Here is a 26537-nt window from a genome sequence, read left to right as displayed (position 1 = left end):
CTCGTACAGCAGATTTCTACAAGTTAGGGCTTTTCAAATGCTCTAGAAGCATGTGAACGTTCAGTAGGCTCCATTTTCATTTCAAAGAAAGATCGTTTGACTTCCATAGCAAAGGTGGAGACCTTCCAACGTTGAGTCCAATACTTATACCTTGACCATTTCAGGCAAGTCTTGTGGTTCCTTCTGGAGGTGTGTGGCTCTTGCAGAAATGTGAAGATCTTCCATCGTCCTCAGACTCTGGTGTCATTTGCAATCATCCAGAAAGCTTCCAGGTCTAGGTTCCAGACCACCAGCACACACAGTCAGTAGCCAACGGAGTGGATTCCAGGAATACGCATTGTTCACCGGCATTACCGTTGATATTGCTGCTGCACACTCAATGCAGTGGGCAGGGCCTGGATTGTCCACTGGGTCTCATGTGGAATGGAAAGAAGGGCTCCCCCCCTCCCCCCCCCACACACACACCACCCACCCCCACTGTTGACAGCCTTGTGACGAGAAACGGTCCCCGAAACAAGAATCAGACAAACCAGAGAAGCCCAGATGATAGTCCTTGAGATGAAGGAACTAAGCAGCTGGTTGCGATGGCACCAAGGGGAAAGGTTGCTCTTTGTGTCTGCCCCTCTACTCCTTTCTTCCTGGACGCCTTAGGGTTTTGTCATGGAGATTTGAAATAAAGTGCACAAAAGTCATATGTGTTGAATCAAGATTTTGCATTTAACCATCTCTCAAAAAGGAAGAGAGCTTCGCCTGCACATGTTTCTTTCAAAACCGTCAATTGCTTTTCAATTCTGGGGTTTCTCTCTTGCCTTGTTCAGTTAGCCTTAACAGTAAAAATCAACGAAAACTACATAAAGATTCAAAGATACCAACAAAGGACAGCTTCTGTTTTTGAAATCATCTTTCCATTTAGTAGAACACGAGCTCTATTCTTTGTATTTTGCCTAGGGAATTAGCAATGTCCTGGTTCAGATGGCAAGGCATCCGCGCGCAGGAGACTGGGGTTTGATCCCTGGGTCGGGAAGATCCCGCCGGAGAAGGAAATGGCAACCCACTCCCAGTATCCTCGCCTGGGAAATGCCACGGACAGAGGAGGCTGATGGGCCGCAGTCCATGGGTTGTATTAAAGTTGGGCTCAACCCAGCAACTACGAACACAAGTATTTCCAAAGACCACACTCAAGTGTGTGTGTGTGTGTGTGTGTGTGTGTGTGTGTGTGTGTGTATCTCCTCTTGCCGTCTTGGAGTCTGTCTCGGAATCTTCATGTATTTCTGCCTCTGTATCTCCTGACAGCCAGCCGCCGGCCCGTTCGTCTGGCCCCGGCCTCTCCCAGGCGCTCTGGCTCTGGCTGAGGAGCTTGCGCAGGCCAGCTGTCTCCCTTGGCGTGGGTGCGTGCGAGTGTCTGTGTGTCTGTCTGTGTGCCTGCCTGTGGCTCGTCTGCTCTCTCAGGAAGGTCGAGGGCTTGGCGTGGGGGCAAAGGGGGGGCCTCGGTAGTGCGAAGGGGAGGGGCTGAGGCGCTCCGGTCGACCGCGCCTCCCTGGCTTCTGGTGGGTTTGGGCACCGGACAGGTGCCGGGCAAGTTGGGCGCTCAAGTTTCGCTGCGTCTAGGCCCGCAGGAGGTTCAGAGGCCCCTGGGCCGCGGGGGTTGGGAGGCGGCGGGCGCCGAAGACCGACACCTCCGGGGCCGCGCGGGCCTGAGCAGCGAATGGGATCGGGGGGAGGCCCGGCTCAGCGAGCGCGGCCGGGTCTGGAGTGGCCGCGGGTGGGAGGGCGCCGAGACATCCGCACCCCTCAGCCCAGCCCCCAGGCCCCGCGCGCACGCATGCACGCACGCCCTCCCGGTCAATGGGGGGTCCTGGAAGCCCCTCGGGCCCCCGGGCCCGGCCAGGCGCTTGCTGGTCTGGTGTTGGCGGTGTTCGGGGGGTGGGGGGGGGGGTCGGGCCGGCGTCAGCAGGCTGGAGTCCGGTCGCGGGTCGTGCGGCTCAAGTACAGCATGCCCCGCGACGAGAGGTGCGGCCCGTTGGCCCGACCTGCAGGGCAGAGCGAAAGGGAGGCGAAGCGCAAGGCTCTTAGGGCGCCCCGAGCCAACCGCCACCGTCTCAGGCCGTATCAGCCTGAAGGCGCCCGATCTCGTCTGATCTCAGAAGCTAAGCAGGGTCGGGCCTGGTTAGTATCTTGGATGGGAGACCACCTGGGAATCCCGGGTGCTCGAGGCTTTTTGCCTAGCAGAAGAGGTCCTTTAGCCCCCGCCGCGCGTCCCGATTCTTGGATCCCCCCCACAGCCCCAGCCCCTCCCGGGCCGCGGGGAGCGGGTGGCCGGGGCCCCGACTCCCGCTGCAGACCTGGGTTGCCTCCGCGCGGCCCGCGAGCCCCTCCGCATTCGCATTCGGCTTCCAGGACACCCGACGACCGGCAGTCCCGTCTCCACCTGGGGCTCCTTTGGCTTGCCTCAGGCAATCCCGGGGCTTGCACCGACTCCAGCCAGAGCCCCGGCCCCCGCCCCACCCCCTGCCTCGAGGCGATCGCGCATGCGCATGTGCGCGCGCACGCACAGATAGATGTGCCCAAACGGGGCATCTATCTTGTTCACTTATACCGTGGGTGGATCTATGCCTGGGAGTCGGACTGCTGGACCATAGGCTACTTCCACTTTTAGTTCCTTCGGGAACCTCCATATTCTTTTCCATACCGGCTCTACCCACGCCCATTCCTACTCACCGTGGAGGAGAGTTCCCTTTGCTCCACATCTTCTCCAGCATCGGTTATTGACAGACATCGCAGTGAGGCCCAGCCGGACTCATGTGAAGTGGTCCCTCCTTGGAGTTTGGAGTTGAGCCTCTCCAATCATTAGTGACGTGGAGCAAGATGACCTTTTGGAAATGCAGATGCAATGCTGTCACCTCCCTGCTCCAACGGCTCTCGTATTTTCCCAGCATATTGAAGATACGACCACTTCCCTTCAGGCTTGCTCCTCACGTTCTTCTCTGATGTCTTTTGCCTGGAATGCCCTCTGCACTCTTTGGCTTCCATCCCATAGGGCATTTTTCGTTTCTTGAATGTCCTAAGTTTCCCTGGTCACATAGCCTTCCAAGATGCTATTTTCCCTGCCTGAAATTCTTCCTGCATCTCAACCCTGGTTTACCTAGGTTCAACCTATGGACCTCAACGAAATGGTGCCTCTGGAAAGCCTTCCCTGACACCCAGGTTTTGTGGTGAGGGAAGAGGCCCCTCTATAGGTTCTCAAAGGATCTGCCTGTGATGTATCATTAGAGTCGTCTCAGTGAAAGCAGGAACTCTGTGTCTTCTCTCCGCCTTCTATTCCCTGAAACTTCTTACATGCCTCCTAGCTCATCGTAGGTGCTCAGTATTTACTTAGTGTGTGAAAGACAGAAAAGCTCTTGGAAGCCTCAAGGGGTCACTTGGCTCGGCACTTTTGATCTCTTTGTATATTTGGCGATTCAATTCTTTCCTTTCCTGGGTTGATGGGTACACTATATTCGAGGCACAATCTAAGGCATGAAGACATATCCATACATAGAGGGTCTTGCTTTCAAGGAACTCGTACAGCAGATTTCTACAAGTTAGGGCTTTTCAAATGCTCTAGAAGCATGTGAACGTTCAGTAGGCTCCATTTTCATTTCAAAGAAAGATCGTTTGACTTCCATAGCAAAGGTGGAGACCTTCCAACGTTGAGTCCAATACTTATACCTTGACCATTTCAGGCAAGTCTTGTGGTTCCTTCTGGAGGTGTGTGGCTCTTGCAGAAATGTGAAGATCTTCCATCGTCCTCAGACTCTGGTGTCATTTGCAATCATCCAGAAAGCTTCCAGGTCTAGGTTCCAGACCACCAGCACACACAGTCAGTAGCCAACGGAGTGGATTCCAGGAATACGCATTGTTCACCGGCATTACCGTTGATATTGCTGCTGCACACTCAATGCAGTGGGCAGGGCCTGGATTGTCCACTGGGTCTCATGTGGAATGGAAAGAAGGGCTCCCCCCCTCCCCCCCCCACACACACACCACCCACCCCCACTGTTGACAGCCTTGTGACGAGAAACGGTCCCCGAAACAAGAATCAGACAAACCAGAGAAGCCCAGATGATAGTCCTTGAGATGAAGGAACTAAGCAGCTGGTTGCGATGGCACCAAGGGGAAAGGTTGCTCTTTGTGTCTGCCCCTCTACTCCTTTCTTCCTGGACGCCTTAGGGTTTTGTCATGGAGATTTGAAATAAAGTGCACAAAAGTCATATGTGTTGAATCAAGATTTTGCATTTAACCATCTCTCAAAAAGGAAGAGAGCTTCGCCTGCACATGTTTCTTTCAAAACCGTCAATTGCTTTTCAATTCTGGGGTTTCTCTCTTGCCTTGTTCAGTTAGCCTTAACAGTAAAAATCAACGAAAACTACATAAAGATTCAAAGATACCAACAAAGGACAGCTTCTGTTTTTGAAATCATCTTTCCATTTAGTAGAACACGAGCTCTATTCTTTGTATTTTGCCTAGGGAATTAGCAATGTCCTGGTTCAGATGGCAAGGCATCCGCGCGCAGGAGACTGGGGTTTGATCCCTGGGTCGGGAAGATCCCGCCGGAGAAGGAAATGGCAACCCACTCCCAGTATCCTCGCCTGGGAAATGCCACGGACAGAGGAGGCTGATGGGCCGCAGTCCATGGGTTGTATTAAAGTTGGGCTCAACCCAGCAACTACGAACACAAGTATTTCCAAAGACCACACTCAAGTGTGTGTGTGTGTGTGTGTGTGTGTGTGTGTGTGTATCTCCTCTTGCCGTCTTGGAGTCTGTCTCGGAATCTTCATGTATTTCTGCCTCTGTATCTCCTGACAGCCAGCCGCCGGCCCGTTCGTCTGGCCCCGGCCTCTCCCAGGCGCTCTGGCTCTGGCTGAGGAGCTTGCGCAGGCCAGCTGTCTCCCTTGGCGTGGGTGCGTGCGAGTGTCTGTGTGTCTGTCTGTGTGCCTGCCTGTGGCTCGTCTGCTCTCTCAGGAAGGTCGAGGGCTTGGCGTGGGGGCAAAGGGGGGGCCTCGGTAGTGCGAAGGGGAGGGGCTGAGGCGCTCCGGTCGACCGCGCCTCCCTGGCTTCTGGTGGGTTTGGGCACCGGACAGGTGCCGGGCAAGTTGGGCGCTCAAGTTTCGCTGCGTCTAGGCCCGCAGGAGGTTCAGAGGCCCCTGGGCCGCGGGGGTTGGGAGGCGGCGGGCGCCGAAGACCGACACCTCCGGGGCCGCGCGGGCCTGAGCAGCGAATGGGATCGGGGGGAGGCCCGGCTCAGCGAGCGCGGCCGGTCTGCAGTGGCCGCGGGTGGGAGGGCGCCGAGACCTCCGCACCCCTCAGCCCAGCCCCCAGGCCCCGCGCGCACGCACGCACGCACGCCCTCCCGGTCAATGGGGGGTCCTGGAAGCCCCTCGGGCCCCCGGGCCCGGCCAGGTGCTTGCTGGTCTGGTGTTGGCGGTGTTCGGGGGGTGGGGGGGGGGGGGCGGGCCGGCGTCAGCAGGATGGAGTCCGGTCGCGGGTCGTGCGGCTCAAGTACAGCATGCCCCGCGACGAGAGGTGCGGCCCGTTGGCCCGACCTGCAGGGCAGAGCGAAAGGGAGGCGAAGCGCAAGGCTCTTAGGGCGCCCCGAGCCAACCGCCACCGTCTCAGGCCGTATCAGCCTGAAGGCGCCCGATCTCGTCTGATCTCGGAAGCTAAGCAGGGTCGGGCCTGGTTAGTATCTTGGATGGGAGACCACCTGGGAATCCCGGGTGCTCGAGGCTTTTTGCCTACCAGAAGAGGTCCTTTAGCCCCCGCCGCGCGTCCCGATTCTTGGATCCCCCCCGCAGCCCCAGCCCCTCCCGGGCCGCGGGGAGCGGGTGGCCGGGGCCCCGACTCCCGCTGCAGACCTGGGTTGCCTCCGCGCGGCCCGCGAGCCCCTCCGCATTCGCATTCGGCTTCCAGGACACCCGACGACCGGCAGTCCCGTCTCCACCTGGGGCTCCTTTGGCTTGCCTCAGGCAATCCCGGGGCTTGCACCGACTCCAGCCAGAGCCCCGGCCCCCGCCCCACCCCCTGCCTCGAGGCGATCGCGCATGCGCATGTGCGCGCGCACGCACAGATAGATGTGCCCAAACGGGGCATCTATCTTGTTCACTTATACCGTGGGTGGATCTATGCCTGGGAGTCGGACTGCTGGACCATAGGCTACTTCCACTTTTAGTTCCTTCGGGAACCTCCATATTCTTTTCCATACCGGCTCTACCCACGCCCATTCCTACTCACCGTGGAGGAGAGTTCCCTTTGCTCCACATCTTCTCCAGCATCGGTTATTGACAGACATCGCAGTGAGGCCCAGCCGGACTCATGTGAAGTGGTCCCTCCTTGGAGTTTGGAGTTGAGCCTCTCCAATCATTAGTGACGTGGAGCAAGATGACCTTTTGGAAATGCAGATGCAATGCTGTCACCTCCCTGCTCCAACGGCTCTCGTATTTTCCCAGCATATTGAAGATACGACCACTTCCCTTCAGGCTTGCTCCTCACGTTCTTCTCTGATGTCTTTTGCCTGGAATGCCCTCTGCACTCTTTGGCTTCCATCCCATAGGGCATTTTTCGTTTCTTGAATGTCCTAAGTTTCCCTGGTCACATAGCCTTCCAAGATGCTATTTTCCCTGCCTGAAATTCTTCCTGCATCTCAACCCTGGTTTACCTAGGTTCAACCTATGGACCTCAACGAAATGGTGCCTCTGGAAAGCCTTCCCTGACACCCAGGTTTTGTGGTGAGGGAAGAGGCCCCTCTATAGGTTCTCAAAGGATCTGCCTGTGATGTATCATTAGAGTCGTCTCAGTGAAAGCAGGAACTCTGTGTCTTCTTCTCTCCGCCTTCTATTCCCTGAAACTTCTTACATGCCTCCTAGCTCATCGTAGGTGCTCAGTATTTACTTAGTGTGTGAAAGACAGAAAAGCTCTTGGAAGCCTCAAGGGGTCACTTGGCTCGGCACTTTTGATCTCTTTGTATATTTGGCGATTCAATTCTTTCCTTTCCTGGGTTGATGGGTACACTATATTCGAGGCACAATCTAAGGCATGAAGACATATCCATACATAGAGGGTCTTGCTTTCAAGGAACTCGTACAGCAGATTTCTACAAGTTAGGGCTTTTTAAATGCTCTAGAAGCATGTGAACGTTCAGTAGGCTCCATTTTCATTTCAAAGTCGTTTGAGTTCCATAGCAAAGGTGGAGACCTTCCAACGTTGAGTCCAATACTTATACCTTGACCATTTCAGGCAAGTCTTGTGGTTCCTTCTGGAGGTGTGTGGCTCTTGCAGAAATGTGAAGATCTTCCATCGTCCTCAGACTCTGGTGTCATTTGCAATCATCCAGAAAGCTTCCAGGTCTAGGTTCCAGACCACCAGCACACACAGTCAGTAGCCAACGGAGTGGATTCCAGGAATACGCATTGTTCACCGGCATTACCGTTGATATTGTTGCTGCACACTCAATGCAGTGGGCAGGGCCTGGATTGTCCACTGGGTCTCATGTGGAATGGAAAGAAGGGCTCCCCCCCTCCCCCCCCCCACACACACACCACCCACCCCCACTGTTGACAGCCTTGTGACGAGAAACGGTCCCCGAAACAAGAATCAGACAAACCAGAGAAGCCCAGATGATAGTCCTTGAGATGAAGGAACTAAGCAGCTGGTTGCGATGGCACCAAGGGGAAAGGTTGCTCTTTGTGTCTGCCCCTCTACTCCTTTCTTCCTGGACGCCTTAGGGTTTTGTCATGGAGATTTGAAATAAAGTGCACAAAAGTCATATGTGTTGAATCAAGATTTTGCATTTAACCATCTCTCAAAAAGGAAGAGAGCTTCGCCTGCACATGTTTCTTTCAAAACCGTCAATTGCTTTTCAATTCTGGGGTTTCTCTCTTGCCTTGTTCAGTTAGCCTTAACAGTAAAAATCAACGAAAACTACATAAAGATTCAAAGATACCAACAAAGGACAGCTTCTGTTTTTGAAATCATCTTTCCATTTAGTAGAACACGAGCTCTATTCTTTGTATTTTGCCTAGGGAATTAGCAATGTCCTGGTTCAGATGGCAAGGCATCCGCGCGCAGGAGACTGGGGTTTGATCCCTGGGTCGGGAAGATCCCGCCGGAGAAGGAAATGGCAACCCACTCCCAGTATCCTCGCCTGGGAAATGCCACGGACAGAGGAGGCTGATGGGCCGCAGTCCATGGGTTGTATTAAAGTTGGGCTCAACCCAGCAACTACGAACACAAGTATTTCCAAAGACCACACTCAAGTGTGTGTGTGTGTGTGTGTGTGTGTGTGTGTGTGTGTGTATCTCCTCTTGCCGTCTTGGAGTCTGTCTCGGAATCTTCATGTATTTCTGCCTCTGTATCTCCTGACAGCCAGCCGCCGGCCCGTTCGTCTGGCCCCGGCCTCTCCCAGGCGCTCTGGCTCTGGCTGAGGAGCTTGCGCAGGCCAGCTGTCTCCCTTGGCGTGGGTGCGTGCGAGAGTCTGTGTGTCTGTCTGTGTGCCTGCCTGTGGCTCGTCTGCTCTCTCAGGAAGGTCGAGGGCTTGGCGTGGGGGCAAAGGGGGGGCCTCGGTAGTGCGAAGGGGAGGGGCTGAGGCGCTCCGGTCGACCGCACCTCCCTGGCTTCTGGTGGGTTTGGGCACCGGACAGGTGCCGGGCAAGTTGGGCGCTCAAGTTTCGCTGCGTCTAGGCCCGCAGGAGGTTCAGAGGCCCCTGGGCCGCGGGGGTTGGGAGGCGGCGGGCGCCGAAGACCGACACCTCTGGGGCCGCGCGGGCCTGAACAGCGAATGGGATCGGGGGGAGGCCCGGCTCAGCGAGCGCGGCCGGGTCTGGAGTGGCCGCGGGTGGGAGGGCGCCGAGACATCCGCACCCCTCAGCCCAGCCCCCAGGCCCCGCGCGCACGCATGCACGCACGCCCTCCCGGTCAATGGGGGGTCCTGGAAGCCCCTCGGGCCCCCGGGCCCGGCCAGGCGCTTGCTGGTCTGGTGTTGGCGGTGTTCGGGGGGTGGGGGGGGGGGGTCGGGCCGGCGTCAGCAGGCTGGAGTCCGGTCGCGGGTCGTGCGGCTCAAGTACAGCATGCCCCGCGACGAGAGGTGCGGCCCGTTGGCCCGACCTGCAGGGCAGAGCGAAAGGGAGGCGAAGCGCAAGGCTCTTAGGGCGCCCCGAGCCAACCGCCACCGTCTCAGGCCGTATCAGCCTGAAGGCGCCCGATCTCGTCTGATCTCAGAAGCTAAGCAGGGTCGGGCCTGGTTAGTATCTTGGATGGGAGACCACCTGGGAATCCCGGGTGCTCGAGGCTTTTTGCCTAGCAGAAGAGGTCCTTTAGCCCCCGCCGCGCGTCCCGATTCTTGGATCCCCCCCACAGCCCCAGCCCCTCCCGGGCCGCGGGGAGCGGGTGGCCGGGGCCCCGACTCCCGCTGCAGACCTGGGTTGCCTCCGCGCGGCCCGCGAGCCCCTCCGCATTCGCATTCGGCTTCCAGGACACCCGACGACCGGCAGTCCCGTCTCCACCTGGGGCTCCTTTGGCTTGCCTCAGGCAATCCCGGGGCTTGCACCGACTCCAGCCAGAGCCCCGGCCCCCGCCCCACCCCCTGCCTCGAGGCGATCGCGCATGCGCATGTGCGCGCGCACGCACAGATAGATGTGCCCAAACGGGGCATCTATCTTGTTCACTTATACCGTGGGTGGATCTATGCCTGGGAGTCGGACTGCTGGACCATAGGCTACTTCCACTTTTAGTTCCTTCGGGAACCTCCATATTCTTTTCCATACCGGCTCTACCCACGCCCATTCCTACTCACCGTGGAGGAGAGTTCCCTTTGCTCCACATCTTCTCCAGCATCGGTTATTGACAGACATCGCAGTGAGGCCCAGCCGGACTCATGTGAAGTGGTCCCTCCTTGGAGTTTGGAGTTGAGCCTCTCCAATCATTAGTGACGTGGAGCAAGATGACCTTTTGGAAATGCAGATGCAATGCTGTCACCTCCCTGCTCCAACGGCTCTCGTATTTTCCCAGCATATTGAAGATACGACCACTTCCCTTCAGGCTTGCTCCTCACGTTCTTCTCTGATGTCTTTTGCCTGGAATGCCCTCTGCACTCTTTGGCTTCCATCCCATAGGGCATTTTTCGTTTCTTGAATGTCCTAAGTTTCCCTGGTCACATAGCCTTCCAAGATGCTATTTTCCCTGCCTGAAATTCTTCCTGCATCTCAACCCTGGTTTACCTAGGTTCAACCTATGGACCTCAACGAAATGGTGCCTCTGGAAAGCCTTCCCTGACACCCAGGTTTTGTGGTGAGGGAAGAGGCCCCTCTATAGGTTCTCAAAGGATCTGCCTGTGATGTATCATTAGAGTCGTCTCAGTGAAAGCAGGAACTCTGTGTCTTCTTCTCTCCGCCTTCTATTCCCTGAAACTTCTTACATGCCTCCTAGCTCATCGTAGGTGCTCAGTATTTACTTAGTGTGTGAAAGACAGAAAAGCTCTTGGAAGCCTCAAGGGGTCACTTGGCTCGGCACTTTTGATCTCTTTGTATATTTGGCGATTCAATTCTTTCCTTTCCTGGGTTGATGGGTACACTATATTCGAGGCACAATCTAAGGCATGAAGACATATCCATACATAGAGGGTCTTGCTTTCAAGGAACTCGTACAGCAGATTTCTACAAGTTAGGGCTTTTCAAATGCTCTAGAAGAATGTGAACGTTCAGTAGGCTCCATTTTCATTTCAAAGAAAGATCGTTTGACTTCCATAGCAAAGGTGGAGACCTTCCAACGTTGAGTCCAATACTTATACCTTGACCATTTCAGGCAAGTCTTGTGGTTCCTTCTGGAGGTGTGTGGCTCTTGCAGAAATGTGAAGATCTTCCATCGTCCTCAGACTCTGGTGTCATTTGCAATCATCCAGAAAGCTTCCAGGTCTAGGTTCCAGACCACCAGCACACACAGTCAGTAGCCAACGGAGTGGATTCCAGGAATACGCATTGTTCACCGGCATTACCGTTGATATTGTTGCTGCACACTCAATGCAGTGGGCAGGGCCTGGATTGTCCACTGGGTCTCATGTGGAATGGAAAGAAGGGCTCCCCCCCTCCCCCCCCCCACACACACCACCCACCCCCACTGTTGACAGCCTTGTGACGAGAAACGGTCCCCGAAACAAGAATCAGACAAACCAGAGAAGCCCAGATGATAGTCCTTGAGATGAAGGAACTAAGCAGCTGGTTGCGATGGCACCAAGGGGAAAGGTTGCTCTTTGTGTCTGCCCCTCTACTCCTTTCTTCCTGGACGCCTTAGGGTTTTGTCATGGAGATTTGAAATAAAGTGCACAAAAGTCATATGTGTTGAATCAAGATTTTGCATTTAACCATCTCTCAAAAAGGAAGAGAGCTTCGCCTGCACATGTTTCTTTCAAAACCGTCAATTGCTTTTCAATTCTGGGGTTTCTCTCTTGCCTTGTTCAGTTAGCCTTAACAGTAAAAATCAACGAAAACTACATAAAGATTCAAAGATACCAACAAAGGACAGCTTCTGTTTTTGAAATCATCTTTCCATTTAGTAGAACACGAGCTCTATTCTTTGTATTTTGCCTAGGGAATTAGCAATGTCCTGGTTCAGATGGCAAGGCATCCGCGCGCAGGAGACTGGGGTTTGATCCCTGGGTCGGGAAGATCCCGCCGGAGAAGGAAATGGCAACCCACTCCCAGTATCCTCGCCTGGGAAATGCCACGGACAGAGGAGGCTGATGGGCCGCAGTCCATGGGTTGTATTAAAGTTGGGCTCAACCCAGCAACTACGAACACAAGTATTTCCAAAGACCACACTCAAGTGTGTGTGTGTGTGTGTGTGTGTGTGTGTGTGTGTGTGTGTGTATCTCCTCTTGCCGTCTTGGAGTCTGTCTCGGAATCTTCATGTATTTCTGCCTCTGTATCTCCTGACAGCCAGCCGCCGGCCCGTTCGTCTGGCCCCGGCCTCTCCCAGGCGCTCTGGCTCTGGCTGAGGAGCTTGCGCAGGCCAGCTGTCTCCCTTGGCGTGGGTGCGTGCGAGTGTCTGTGTGTCTGTCTGTGTGCCTGCCTGTGGCTCGTCTGCTCTCTCAGGAAGGTCGAGGGCTTGGCGTGGGGGCAAAGGGGGGGCCTCGGTAGTGCGAAGGGGAGGGGCTGAGGCGCTCCGGTCGACCGCGCCTCCCTGGCTTCTGGTGGGTTTGGGCACCGGACAGGTGCCGGGCAAGTTGGGCGCTCAAGTTTCGCTGCGCCTAGGCCCGCAGGAGGTTCAGAGGCCCCTGGGCCGCGGGGGTTGGGAGGCGGCGGGCGCCGAAGACCGACACCTCTGGGGCCGCGCGGGCCTGAACAGCGAATGGGATCGGGGGGAGGCCCGGCTCAGCGAGCGCGGCCGGGTCTGGAGTGGCCGCGGGTGGGAGGGCGCCGAGACCTCCGCACCCCTCAGCCAAGCCCCCAGGCCCCGCGCGCACGCATGCACGCACGCCCTCCCGGTCAATGGGGGGTCCTGGAAGCCCCTCGGGCCCCCGGGCCCGGCCAGGCGCTTGCTGGTCTGGTGTTGGCGGTGTTCGGGGGGTGGGGGGGGGGTCGGGCCGGCGTCAGCAGGCTGGAGTCCGGTCGCGGGTCGTGTGGCTCAAGTACAGCATGCCCCGCGACGAGAGGTGCGGCCCGTTGGCCCGACCTGCAGGGCAGAGCGAAAGGGAGGCGAAGCGCAAGGCTCTTAGGGCGCCCCGAGCCAACCGCCACCGTCTCAGGCCGTATCAGCCTGAAGGCGCCCGATCTCGTCTGATCTCGGAAGCTAAGCAGGGTCGGGCCTGGTTAGTATCTTGGATGGGAGACCACCTGGGAATCCCGGGTGCTCGAGGCTTTTTGCCTACCAGAAGAGGTCCTTTAGCCCCCGCCGCGCGTCCCGATTCTTGGATCCCCCCCGCAGCCCCAGCCCCTCCCGGGCTGCGGGGAGCGGGTGGCCGGGGCCCCGACTCCCGCTGCAGACCTGGGTTGCCTCCGCGCGGCCCGCGAGCCCCTCCGCATTCGCATTCGGCTTCCAGGACACCCGACGACCGGCAGTCCCGTCTCCACCTGGGGCTCCTTTGGCTTGCCTCAGGCAATCCCGGGGCTTGCACCGACTCCAGCCAGAGCCCCGGCCCCCGCCCCACCCCCTGCCTCGAGGCGATCGCGCATGCGCATGTGCGCGCGCACGCACAGATAGATGTGCCCAAACGGGGCATCTATCTTGTTCACTTATACCGTGGGTGGATCTATGCCTGGGAGTCGGACTGCTGGACCATAGGCTACTTCCACTTTTAGTTCCTTCGGGAACCTCCATATTCTTTTCCATACCGGCTCTACCCACGCCCATTCCTACTCACCGTGGAGGAGAGTTCCCTTTGCTCCACATCTTCTCCAGCATCGGTTATTGACAGACATCGCAGTGAGGCCCAGCCGGACTCATGTGAAGTGGTCCCTCCTTGGAGTTTGGAGTTGAGCCTCTCCAATCATTAGTGACGTGGAGCAAGATGACCTTTTGGAAATGCAGATGCAATGCTGTCACCTCCCTGCTCCAACGGCTCTCGTATTTTCCCAGCATATTGAAGATACGACCACTTCCCTTCAGGCTTGCTCCTCACGTTCTTCTCTGATGTCTTTTGCCTGGAATGCCCTCTGCACTCTTTGGCTTCCATCCCATAGGGCATTTTTCGTTTCTTGAATGTCCTAAGTTTCCCTGGTCACATAGCCTTCCAAGATGCTATTTTCCCTGCCTGAAATTCTTCCTGCATCTCAACCCTGGTTTACCTAGGTTCAACCTATGGACCTCAACGAAATGGTGCCTCTGGAAAGCCTTCCCTGACACCCAGGTTTTGTGGTGAGGGAAGAGGCCCCTCTATAGGTTCTCAAAGGATCTGCCTGTGATGTATCATTAGAGTCGTCTCAGTGAAAGCAGGAACTCTGTGTCTTCTTCTCTCCGCCTTCTATTCCCTGAAACTTCTTACATGCCTCCTAGCTCATCGTAGGTGCTCAGTATTTACTTAGTGTGTGAAAGACAGAAAAGCTCTTGGAAGCCTCAAGGGGTCACTTGGCTCGGCACTTTTGATCTCTTTGTATATTTGGCGATTCAATTCTTTCCTTTCCTGGGTTGATGGGTACACTATATTCGAGGCACAATCTAAGGCATGAAGACATATCCATACATAGAGGGTCTTGCTTTCAAGGAACTCGTACAGCAGATTTCTACAAGTTAGGGCTTTTCAAATGCTCTAGAAGAATGTGAACGTTCAGTAGGCTCCATTTTCATTTCAAAGAAAGATCGTTTGACTTCCATAGCAAAGGTGGAGACCTTCCAACGTTGAGTCCAATACTTATACCTTGACCATTTCAGGCAAGTCTTGTGGTTCCTTCTGGAGGTGTGTGGCTCTTGCAGAAATGTGAAGATCTTCCATCGTCCTCAGACTCTGGTGTCATTTGCAATCATCCAGAAAGCTTCCAGGTCTAGGTTCCAGACCACCAGCACACACAGTCAGTAGCCAACGGAGTGGATTCCAGGAATACGCATTGTTCACCGGCATTACCGTTGATATTGTTGCTGCACACTCAATGCAGTGGGCAGGGCCTGGATTGTCCACTGGGTCTCATGTGGAATGGAAAGAAGGGCTCCCCCCCTCCCCCCCCCCACACACACACCACCCACCCCCACTGTTGACAGCCTTGTGACGAGAAACGGTCCCCGAAACAAGAATCAGACAAACCAGAGAAGCCCAGATGATAGTCCTTGAGATGAAGGAACTAAGCAGCTGGTTGCGATGGCACCAAGGGGAAAGGTTGCTCTTTGTGTCTGCCCCTCTACTCCTTTCTTCCTGGACGCCTTAGGGTTTTGTCATGGAGATTTGAAATAAAGTGCACAAAAGTCATATGTGTTGAATCAAGATTTTGCATTTAACCATCTCTCAAAAAGGAAGAGAGCTTCGCCTGCACATGTTTCTTTCAAAACCGTCAATTGCTTTTCAATTCTGGGGTTTCTCTCTTGCCTTGTTCAGTTAGCCTTAACAGTAAAAATCCACGAAAACTACATAAAGATTCAAAGATACCAACAAAGGACAGCTTCTGTTTTTGAAATCATCTTTCCATTTAGTAGAACACGAGCTCTATTCTTTGTATTTTGCCTAGGGAATTAGCAATGTCCTGGTTCAGATGGCAAGGCATCCGCGCGCAGGAGACTGGGGTTTGATCCCTGGGTCGGGAAGATCCCGCCGGAGAAGGAAATGGCAACCCACTCCCAGTATCCTCGCCTGGGAAATGCCACGGACAGAGGAGCCTGATGGGCCGCAGTCCATGGGTTGTATTAAAGTTGGGCTCAACCCAGCAACTACGAACACAAGTATTTCCAAAGACCACACTCAAGTGTGTGTGTGTGTGTGTGTGTGTGTGTGTGTGTGTGTGTGTGTATCTCCTCTTGCCGTCTTGGAATCTGTCTCGGAATCTTCATGTATTTCTGCCTCTGTATCTCCTGACAGCCAGCCGCCGGCCCGTTCGTCTGGCCCCGGCCTCTCCCAGGCGCTCTGGCTCTGGCTGAGGAGCTTGCGCAGGCCAGCTGTCTCCCTTGGCGTGGGTGCGTGCGAGTGTCTGTGTGTCTGTCTGTGTGCCTGGCTGTGGCTCGTCTGCTCTCTCAGGAAGGTCGAGGGCTTGGCGTGGGGGCAAAGGGGGGGCCTCGGTAGTGCGAAGGGGAGGGGCTGAGGCGTTCCGGTCGACCGCGCCTCCCTGGCTTCTGGTGGGTTTGGGCACCGGACAGGTGCCGGGCAAGTTGGGCGCTCAAGTTTCGCTGCGTCTAGGCCCGCAGGAGGTTCAGAGGCCCCTGGGCCGCGGGGGTTGGGAGGCGGCGGGCGCCGAAGACCGACACCTCTGGGGCCGCGCGGGCCTGAGCAGCGAATGGGATCGGGGGGAGGCCCGGCTCAGCGAGCGCGGCCGGTCTGCAGTGGCCGCGGGTGGGAGGGCGCCGAGACCTCTGCACCCCTCAGCCCAGCCCCCAGGCCCCGCGCGCACGCACGCACGCACGCCCTCCCGGTCAATGGGGGGTCCTGGAAGCCCCTCGGGCCCCCGGGCCCGGCCAGGCGCTTGCTGGTCTGGTGTTGGCGGTGTTCGGGGGGTGGGGGGGGGGCGGGCCGGCGTCAGCAGGATGGAGTCCGGTCGCGGGTCGTGCGGCTCAAGTACAGCATGCCCCGCGACGAGAGGTGCGGCCCGTTGGCCCGACCTGCAGGGCAGAGCGAAAGGGAGGCGAAGCGCAAGGCTCTTAGGGCGCCCCGAGCCAACCGCCACCGTCTCAGGCCGTATCAGCCTGAAGGCGCCCGATCTCGTCTGATCTCGGAAGCTAAGCAGGGTCCGGCCTGGTTAGTATCTTGGATGGGAGACCACCTGGGAATCCCGGGTGCTCGAGGCTTTTTGCCTACCAGAAGAGGTCCTTTAGCCCCCGCCGCGCGTCCCGATTCTTGGATGCCCCCCGCAGCCCCAGCCCCTCCCGGGCCGCGGGGAGCGGGTGGCCGGGGCCCCGACTCCCGCTGCAGACCTGGGTTGCCTCCGCGCGGCCCGCGAGCCCCTCCGCATTCGCATTCGGCTTCCAGGACACCCGACGACCGGCAGTCCCGTCTCCACCTGGGGCTCCTTTGGCTTGCCTCAGGCAATCCCGGGGCTTGCACCGACTCCAGCCAGAGCCCCGGCCCCCGCCCCACCCCCTGCCTCGAGGCGGTCGCGCATGCGCATGTGCGCGCGCACGCACAGATAGATGTGCCCAAACGGGGCATCTATCTTGTTCACTTATACCGTGGGTGGATCTATGCCTGGGAGTCGGACTGCTGGACCATAGGCTACTTCCACTTTTAGTTCCTTCGGGAACCTCCATATTCTTTTCCATACCGGCTCTACCCACGCCCATTCCTATTCACCGTGGAGGAGAGTTCCCTTTGCTCCACATCTTCTCCAGCATCGGTTATTGACAGACATCGCAGTGAGGCCCAGCCGGACTCATGTGAAGTGGTCCCTCCTTGGAGTTTGGAGTTGAGCCTCTCCAATCATTAGTGACGTGGAGCAAGATGACCTTTTGGAAATGCAGATGCAATGCTGTCACCTCCCTGCTCCAACGGCTCTCGTATTTTCCCAGCATATTGAAGATACGACCACTTCCCTTCAGGCTTGCTCCTCACGTTCTTCTCTGATGTCTTTTGCCTGGAATGCCCTCTGCACTCTTTGGCTTCCATCCCATAGGGCATTTTTCGTTTCTTGAATGTCCTAAGTTTCCCTGGTCACATAGCCTTCCAAGATGCTATTTTCCCTGCCTGAAATTCTTCCTGCATCTCAACCCTGGTTTACCTAGGTTCAACCTATGGACCTCAACGAAATGGTGCCTCTGGAAAGCCTTCCCTGACACCCAGGTTTTGTGGTGAGGGAAGAGGCCCCTCTATAGGTTCTCAAAGGATCTGCCTGTGATGTATCATTAGAGTCGTCTCAGTGAAAGCAGGAACTCTGTGTCTTCTTCTCTCCGCCTTCTATTCCCTGAAACTTCTTACATGCCTCCTAGCTCATCGTAGGTGCTCAGTATTTACTTAGTGTGTGAAAGACAGAAAAGCTCTTGGAAGCCTCAAGGGGTCACTTGGCTCGGCACTTTTGATCTCTTTGTATATTTGGCGATTCAATTCTTTCCTTTCCTGGGTTGATGTGTACACTATATTTGAGGCACAATCTACGGCATTAAGACACATCCATAAATATAGGTTCTTGCTTTCAAGGAACTCGTACCGCAGATTTCTACAAGGTGGGGGTTTTCAAATGCTCTAGAAGAATGTGAACGTTCAGTATGCTCCATTTTCATTTCAAAGAAAGATCGTTTGACTTCCATAGCAAAGGTGGAGACCTTCCAACGTTGAGTCCAATACTTATACCTTGACCATTTCAGGCAAGTCTTGTGGTTCCTTCTGGAGGTGTGTGGCTCTTGCAGAAATGTGAAGGTCTTCCATCGTCCTCAGACTTTGGTGTCATTTGCAATCATCAAGACAGCTTCCAGGTCTAGGTTCCAGACCACCACCACACACAGTCAGTAGCCAACGGAGTGAATTCCAGGAATATGCGTTGTTAACCAGCATCACCGTTGATACTGTTGCTGCACACTCAATGCAGTGGGCAGGGCCTAGATTATCCACTGGGTCTCATGTGGAATGGAGAGAAGGGTTTCCCACACACACACACACCACCCCCTCTGTTGACAGCCTTGTGACTAGAAACGGTCCCGAAACAAGAATCAGACAAACCAGAGAAGCCCAGATGGTAGTCCTTGAGATGAAGGAACTAAGCAGCTTGTTGAGATGGCTCCAAGGGGAAAGGCTGCTCTTTCTGTCTGCCCCTCTTCCTTTCTTCCTGGATGCCTTAGGGGTTCATCATGGAGATTTGAAATAAAGTTCACAAAAGTCTTATGTGTTGAATCAAGATTTTGCATTTAACCACCTCTCAAAAAGGAAGAGAGCTTCGCCTGCACATGTTTCTTTCAAAAATGCCAGTTGCTTTTCAATTCTGGGGTTTCTCTCTTGCCTTGTTCCAGTAGCCTTAATAGTAAAAATCAACAAAAACCACATAAAGATTGACAGATACCAACAAAGGACAGCTTCTGTTTCTGAAATCATCTTTCCATTTAGTAGAACACGAGCTCTATTCTTTGTATTTTGCCTAGGGAATTAGCAATGTCCTGGTTCAGATGGCAAGGCATCCACGCGCAGGAGACTCGGGTTTGATCCCTGGGTTGGGAAGATCCCCCGGAGAAGGAAATGCCAACCCACTCCAGTATTCTCGCCTGGGAAATGCCACGGACAGAGGAGCCTGATGGGCCGCAGTCCATGGGTCATATCAAAGTTGGGCTCAACCCAGCAACTAGGAACAGAAGTATTTCCAAAGACCACACTCAAGTGTGTGTGTGTGTGTGTGTGTGTGTGTGTGTGTGTGTGCTTGTGTATCTCCTCTCGCCGTCTTGGAGTCTGTCTCGGAATCTTCATGTATTTCTGCCTCTGTATCTTCTGACAGCCGGCCGCCGGCCCGTTCGTCTGGCCCCGGCCTCTGCCAGGTGCTCTGGCTCTGGCTGAGGAGCTTGCGCAGGCCAGCTGTCTCCCTTGGCATGGGTGCGTGCGAGTGTCTGTGTGTCTGTCTGTGCGCCTGCCTGTGGCTCATCTGCTCTCTCAGGAAGGTCGAGTGCTTGGCGGGCGGCGTGGGGGCAAAGGGGGGCCTCGGTAGTGCGAAGGGGCGGGGCTGACGCGCTCCAGTGGACTGCGCCTCCATGGCTCCAGGTGTGTTTCAGCACCAGGCAGGTGCCCAGCAAGATGGGCGCTCAAGATTCATTGCGCATAGTCCCGAAGGAGGTTTAGAGTCCAGCGGGCCGCGGGAGTCAGGTCACGGCAGGTCCCGAAGATCAACACCTCTAGGGCGGCGTGGCCCTGATCAGAGAAACGGATTGGGGGCAGGCCCTGCTCAGCGAACGCAGCCGGGCTTGGAGTGGCTGGGGGTGGGAATGGGCCAAGACCTCCACACCCCTCAGCCTACCCCCCAGGCCCCACGCGCAAACACGCCCACCCTCCCCGTCACTGGGATGTCCTGGAAGCCCTTTGGGCCCCCGGGCCTGGCCTGGCGATTCCTGGTCTGGTTTTGGCGGTGTTTGGTGGCGGGCTGGCGTCAGCAGGCTGGTGTCCTTTCGCAGGCAGTGCACCTCAAGTACAGCACGCCCCCCAAGGAGAGGTGCGGCCTGTTGGCCTGACCTGCAGATCAGAGTGAAAGGGTGGCGACGAGCAAGGCTCTTAGGGCACCCCACAGCAACCGCCTCTGTCTGGCTGTCGCAGTTTCCGCGGGGTGGCATGTGTTTTCCTCTTTATAACCCGTGCTTGCTGCTCTTACAGTTTAACTTAGAAGCAGCCCTTATTTTCTGCATTTCTAGTTGTCACCGTTCACTGGGGCTTTCCATGTGGTGCTTGGGATAAAGATCCTGCCTGCCCGTGCATCAGATAACAAGCGATGTGGGTTTGATCCGTGGGTCGAGAAGATGCCCTGGAGGAGGGCGTGGCCACCCACTCCAGTATTCTCGCCTGGAGAATCCCATGGACAGAGGAGCTAGTGGGCTACAGTCCCTGGGGTCGCAGAGTCAGACACGACTGAAGCAGGTTAGCACACACTCAGGTTTTAGTTCAGCCACTCAGGTGTGTCCGACTCTTTGCCACTCCGTGGACTGCAGCACTCCAGGCTTTCCTGTCCTTCAGTATCTCCTGGAATTTGCTCCAACTCATGTCCATTGAATCATCATGCCATAGAACCATCTCATTCCGGTGGCATCCACCAGAGAGGTGGCTGGGGTTTGGCAAAGTGCCTGGTCTTGCTGCGTGGGTGTGAACCTGCCCTCACCACTCCCTGACCGTGTGACCGTCACCGTGTCCTCCTCTGTAAATTTGGAGGGGGCAACACCTGCTTGGGAAGGGGCACACACAGCATCTTGTATATAATCAATGCACCATCCATCGCAGCATTGTATATATTAATAACAGGGATCACATTTAATAACCTGCTCCTTTTTCTCTCTTGTCACTTAACTGTGCTCCAGATCACATCTGCTTTACTTACCCCCGTAAATCCCACACCCAGCACAAACAAGACTCAACAAATTTGTGGCTGAAGAGGCAGGAACATACCCTGTCTTCAAGGAGATGAAGCCAAGCGAGATGAGGGCCTAATGATAACCCTGTGTGATGAGGGGACCTCAGGAGGACCTGCATGGCTGTGGGGTGGGGTAGGGGCATGGGCAGATGAGCTCCTGGATGGGGAGGTGGCAGGAAGGAGGGCGGGCTGTTCCTTGTGGGGTGTCCACAGATTGTACTTCACCCCTCACTGAGGAGCACTTAGGCAGTTTCCAAACACATGTCACTGTTAGGAGGAAACAATCATTGCCTAGCTCCTACTCAATTGATTTCGTACAATATGTTTCTAGCATTGGAGTACAATCATCTGCTTTATTCATTCCATGCTCCGTCCATCCACCCATCCAGCCAGCCATCTGTTCATCCAACCATCCACTCACTAATCAATCCATCCATCCACTCATTAACTCATCTGATCATCTCAGACCCATTGAGAAGACAGACGCCTCTTCCACTCCTGCTCCTAGGAGGACCCCCAGCGTGAGTGACTGGAGCCTTGTGGGGACAACAGGGGAGACACAGAAGGGAGATGCCTGCAGGCCCTCCTCCCTCTGAAAGGTGAAGCACCCACCTGGTCCTAATGCCTCCTTGTTGGGGTCTTCAGGCCGGCCCTTTTCCTTCTTGCGAAACAAGAGGCTGATGGAGGACTTAATTGATGCCCTTTTTCTTTGGGGCTTTGTGCAGCGAGTCCTGCCTGCTGGTGCCGCTGCTGGGGTTGTTCCTGAGGCTGTCCTGAGAGCCTGTCGAGCTTTAGGGAGAGAAAAGGACCTTTAACTGGCACCCTTGTACAAACACACACCCCTCCACAAGATCTACTGATAGAAATGGGCACCCAGCAACACCCACACCTCAACCTCGAAGCAGACAGTGGAGTCTCCTTCACCAAACACACTCCACACAAGCAATGCAGGCTCCGAGACACAGAGAACCACCCCAGGAAGTTGAGATTCTCTGCCCCGAGCTCTCCCCCGAGGAGGGCTGGACTCCAGGCCAGCTGGTGCAGAGGGCACTCCGACCCTCCATCAGGGTCGCTGCTCAGCAGGTGAAAACGCTCAAGCAGAAGGCAAGCTCCCCTGCTCTGGGCAGTTCCCCCCACCTCCTGCAGGGTGACTGTCCCCGGCCATGACAGGAGAGCGACGGTCACCGTGCAGGTCTGCTGGCCAAGTGACCACATGTGTCCTCCATCGAGTGCTGCCTGGCTCAGGACGGGAGCTTAGGTGGTGGTCTCAATGAGGACAGTGTCAGTCACAGGAGGGGACAGAGTCTCCTGAGAGGAGACCCCTGAGGAAAAGGGAGGGACCCTCAAGAGCGAACCTGAGAGGCACAGGGCCATCACTGTCAGGAACATGCCCCTGGCCGGGCAGACCTCTACCAAGATCAGGAAGAAAGCTCCCACAGGAGTCAATCTGTAGAGAAGGACGTTTTCTAAAATCACTGAGGTCACTGAGCTCTTCTTCCCCAGCACCTGAAGTTCACCACTAAACACAGGCACTAAACCCGAGGGTATTCCTTTAAAATCATCCTTGCAACTCCTTCAAGACAAGAGGCGCAGGGCTCCTGAAACTGATGACGGGCACACAGGCCGCTTACTTGTGGGCGTCCCTGAGGTCCTCATGGGTGGCTGTGTGCAGCGCCCCCGTGTGCAGGCGGCCCAGCCGAAGGGACAGCGGTAAGGCAGGGGTCGAGGTTTCACATTTGATGGTGGTCTTGTCATCTCCTACCTCTTCCCGTATAGCTGGCAGCTGAGGGAGTGAGGTAAGTGTCCAATTGGCTAACAATAGACTGTTTTGAAAATGGCAATCACATAGGCGTTACATTATAACCAGAAACTTATGTGAAAATCTATTAGCTATGCTTTCCCCCAAGTACAAAAAAACCCCCTTGTTCTAGCTTAATGCCATCTTAAAGGACTGTCTTGTTCAAGAGAAGCAGGGCTATGGGGCAGCGAGAGCATCCGATTGAGTGCAGAGACCATGGATGGGAGCCTTCCTGCAGCTGGGCTCTGCCCTCTCTGGAATCCAGCGACCAGATGGCCCTGCCGGGCAGGACAGCAGAGCGACGCCAGCACCGTGGACCCTGCATGGCATGAACTGCCCTGATGAAAGGACTGTGCTCATTGCCAGATGCTGCTCAGAAGCACCACAGCTAGAGTACGAAACCTCTCAGCAAAGCCGTCCAGACCTTTCTGTTTGAAGGAGAAAAAGACACAGCTTGTGCCACCATCCAAGATCATTTGTAATGATGATGCAGGTTACTGGAACCCATGACAACAAGAGAAACACAGAAAAGGTACCTAACCCCTCCACGCGAACACCATGTGCCTGGATCGTATTTCTCGGTAACATACAGACTCGGGGCTACTCACTGAAGTACTTACACGCAGTTCGAGTGTCATTCGCTCACAGTGGTTTCCATAAGGCACCCCCAGGTCTTCACTAAGAGATGATCTTGTATCACCCTAGTGGGGTGGGAGGTTCAAAAGGGAGGAGATATATGGGTACCTATGGCTGATTCATGTTGAGGTTGGATAGAAAAGAAAATTCTGTAAAGCAATTATCTTTCAACTAAAAAATAAACAAATTAAAAAAAAAAAAAAAAGAGAGATGATCTCTCCTGGACTCCCAGCGTTTCTGCTGGTCCTGGGTGTGAGGACAGGAAAGACAGTGGTGGCAACAGTGTGGGGAACAGATTAACCCCTCAGGGTCCAGACAGGTCTCACTGACACATCTGGGTGTGTGGTTAAGCCAGGGGAGGTTTTAGGAGACATGCATGGCATGTATTTTTATAAACAATGAGTGTGTTGTTTTAACCAACTAACCTGTGCCTTTTTAGTGGGATTCTGTAAAGAATACTGATCCCGTGCAGTCCCACGGGAGCTTGGTGACAGCAAAGTGACAGTGCAAAATACAGCTGAGCTCGTTTAACAGCAGCTGGATAAACTGGGCACCCTCTCCTGAGCTCTAACAAGAACCCTCAGACAACAGAAGGCTACAAAGGCTAGAAATTATCCACATGGAACTGAACAGGGATCGATCTCAAATTCAAGTTAAAATAAGCATTTATAAAAATCAGAAAACAGCAACGAACAGAGCAGGGAAGTGACACACCTGGGTTGACTACAGACTCAGTGGAGACAAACACCTGCCTCAAAGTCAGGGACTGTGGCCAGCCCCTTCGCCTGGGCCTTCTCCTGAGGAAGGCCTCTGGGTCCACAGCCTGGCTGCCCTACCCAGGATGGGAGCCACACCACTGGTGCCCACATGGCCAGGATGGGCAGCACCGTGTCCACTTAACAGGAGGGCAAAGCAGGCCACAGAGCAGGCGAATGGCACACCCAGGTCACCAACCCCAGGGGGACAGCGCTGGTCTGCTGTGCCCAGGAGAAGGGCTCCTGGGCACTGAGCTGCCTGAACTGGAGCACAGCCACCCCAGTCCTGCGGGAAGGCCCAGGAGTACTCGGTCAGTGGGCTGGGAGCAGGAGAGGGACAAGGAAGGCCATCCCTTGGGGCACTGGACTCCAACAACAGGGGCTCATCCAAGTGACCCGAGGGGAGAGGCAGCGAGCTCCCTCCTGATGCTCCCTCCATCAGGGATGCCGTGATGGACACGAGAGCCTCTGGAGGAAAGGTGGCTGGACAGCACCATGGTTAAGTGTCCAGGCTCTGATCAGACCAGTCCGCACCGTGCTGCTGGGTGTGAGAGCCTGGGCAGGGTGCCCGGCCTCGCTAAGCCTCAGTGTCTATGTCTGCTGAATGGGGATAGCATCAATCTGGATCTCACCTGGGGCTGAGATGACAGACTCGGAAAGCACGTGCCTGGCACACAGAGTCTCCTGCACACTGCTACCCACCATCATTAAATTGGCTTCCCGCAAATCTAACATCTATGGCTCTGATTCAGTCATTTCTTACATGAAAACACCAAGCGGAAATTCCATGGTGGTCCAGAGGTTAAGACTTGGCACTTTCACTGCCGGGACACTGGTCTGATCCCTGCTTGGGGAACTAAGATCCCATAAGCTGTGCAGCATGGCCAAAAACATAAGTAAAGAACATTTTAAAAATAAGAAATAATACTATGTCTATTATAAACATGCATGAGATGATCAGAAGGCAAACAAGTGGGAGAAAGGCACACTGTTACAACTGTCCCAACGAATGACCTATTTCCAACAGAACCATCAGCACATTTTAAGTGGTGGGTGAGTTTCATCACTTCCATTAAAACGTCAATTATTCACCAGGACATAATCACACAGTGTTCATTCATGTTAAACGATAAGGACTCTTTAATACTTCACAGAGAAACAAAGGCGTGCTACATTACTAAATAGTTTACCTTTCGACACTGCTTCCTTAAATCACTAGGCTGATAGATGCATGCAAAGAAATGAAGAGAAACCAGATTCATTGCGACTCTGAAGCTAAAATTTCAAGAATCCGTAGAGGCAAATACAGTAAAGCAAAAATGACGGCAAACATGTAAGTGACATGAAGATTTACAGAACATATGACTGGAAGCAGAACATTTTTTTTGACCACAGAAGATAAATAAGCTATTCAAGATTTACTAGAGAAACACTATAAATTATTACTCAGGAAGATACCATTCTATTAGAACATCATGATTTATTAAAGCACAGCATTCTGTACAACAAAGGGCCTTAACACGTGTCTATTCTCAGCCAAATTTCTCTATAAGTTAGTTTCTCTTAATCAAAAACATGTTATATTTTAAATTAGTAATTTAACTGATGAGGAAGTTACCATAATATCTATTTTAACATTGAACAAATCTAACCAGCTCTTGGACATTAATGTAAAATCCTGACATAGAATTTGATTTAAAACTTCTCAGAATAAATTCATTAAAGCAAGTTCCCTGTGATAATATGTAAGAATGAAAGCTAGCATAATAGCAGGTGCAGTCTTTACATTTTATTAACTATAGAAGATACTTTCTTAACGAGTCTAATAGAGACATTAACTGTGCAAAAGCTGATGAGATTTACAGTCTTAAATACAAGCACCAACACAGAAAGGATATTGTGTCAGTTCAGTTCAGTTCAGTCGCTCAGTCGTGTCCGACTCTTTGTGATCCCATGAATCGCAGCACGCCAGGCCCCCCTGTCCATCACCAACACTTGGAGTTCAACCAAACTCATGTCCATCGAGTCGGTGAAGCCATCCAGCTATCTCATCCTCTGTCGTCCCCTTCTCCTCCTGCCCCCAATCCCTCCCAGCATCAGAGTCTTTTCCAGTGAGTCAACTCTTCACTTGAGGTGGCCAAAGTACTGGAGTTTCAGCTTTAGCATCAGTCCTTCCAATGAACACCCAGGACTGATCTCCTTTAGAATGGACTGGTTGCATCTCCCTGCAGTCCAAGGGACTCACTCTCAAGAGTCTTCTCCAACACCACAGCTCAAAAGCATCAATTCTTCAGCGCTCGGCTTTCTTCACATCCCAACTTTCATATCCAAACATGACCACTGGAAAAACCATAGCCTTGACTAGATGGACCTTTGTTGGCAAAGTAATGTCTCTGCTTTTTAATATCCTATCTAGGTTGGTCATTAACTTTCCTTCCAAGGAGTAAGCGTCTTTTTAATTTCATGGCTGCAATCACCATCTGCCGTGATTTTGGAGCCCGCAAAAATAACGCCTGACACTGTTTCCCCATCTATTTCCCATAAAGTGATGGGACCAGATGCCATGATCTTAGTTTTCTGAATGGTGAGCTTTAAGCCAACTGTTTCACTCTCCTTTTTCACTTTCATCAAGAGGCTTTCTAGTTCCTCTTCACTTTCTGCCATAAG

The 26537-nt window shown here is 54.3% G+C and overlaps 5 pseudogenes; all 5 read left to right on the top strand.

Annotated features, from left to right (window-relative positions):
• The first annotated feature begins 2096 nt into the window (after nucleotides 1-2096).
• Nucleotides 2097-2216, top strand: LOC147350817 (5S ribosomal RNA; annotated as a pseudogene).
• A 3432-nt stretch (nucleotides 2217-5648) lies between these two features.
• LOC147350816 (5S ribosomal RNA) lies at nucleotides 5649-5768 on the top strand (annotated as a pseudogene).
• Nucleotides 5769-9204: 3436 nt separating this feature from the next.
• On the top strand, nucleotides 9205-9324 carry LOC147350815 (5S ribosomal RNA; annotated as a pseudogene).
• Nucleotides 9325-12765: 3441 nt separating this feature from the next.
• LOC147350814 (5S ribosomal RNA) lies at nucleotides 12766-12885 on the top strand (annotated as a pseudogene).
• A 3441-nt stretch (nucleotides 12886-16326) lies between these two features.
• Nucleotides 16327-16446, top strand: LOC147350813 (5S ribosomal RNA; annotated as a pseudogene).
• Nucleotides 16447-26537: the final 10091 nt, after the last annotated feature.

This window comes from Bos grunniens, chromosome 20 (assembly GCF_055505025.1).
Source record: "Bos grunniens cultivar Pamir isolate PY7600 chromosome 20, Bosgru_T2T1.0, whole genome shotgun sequence".
NCBI lineage: Eukaryota > Metazoa > Chordata > Mammalia > Artiodactyla > Bovidae > Bos > Bos grunniens.
The sequence above is the reverse complement of the archived record's forward strand: the minus strand, read 5'-3'. Positions and strand labels throughout refer to the sequence as shown.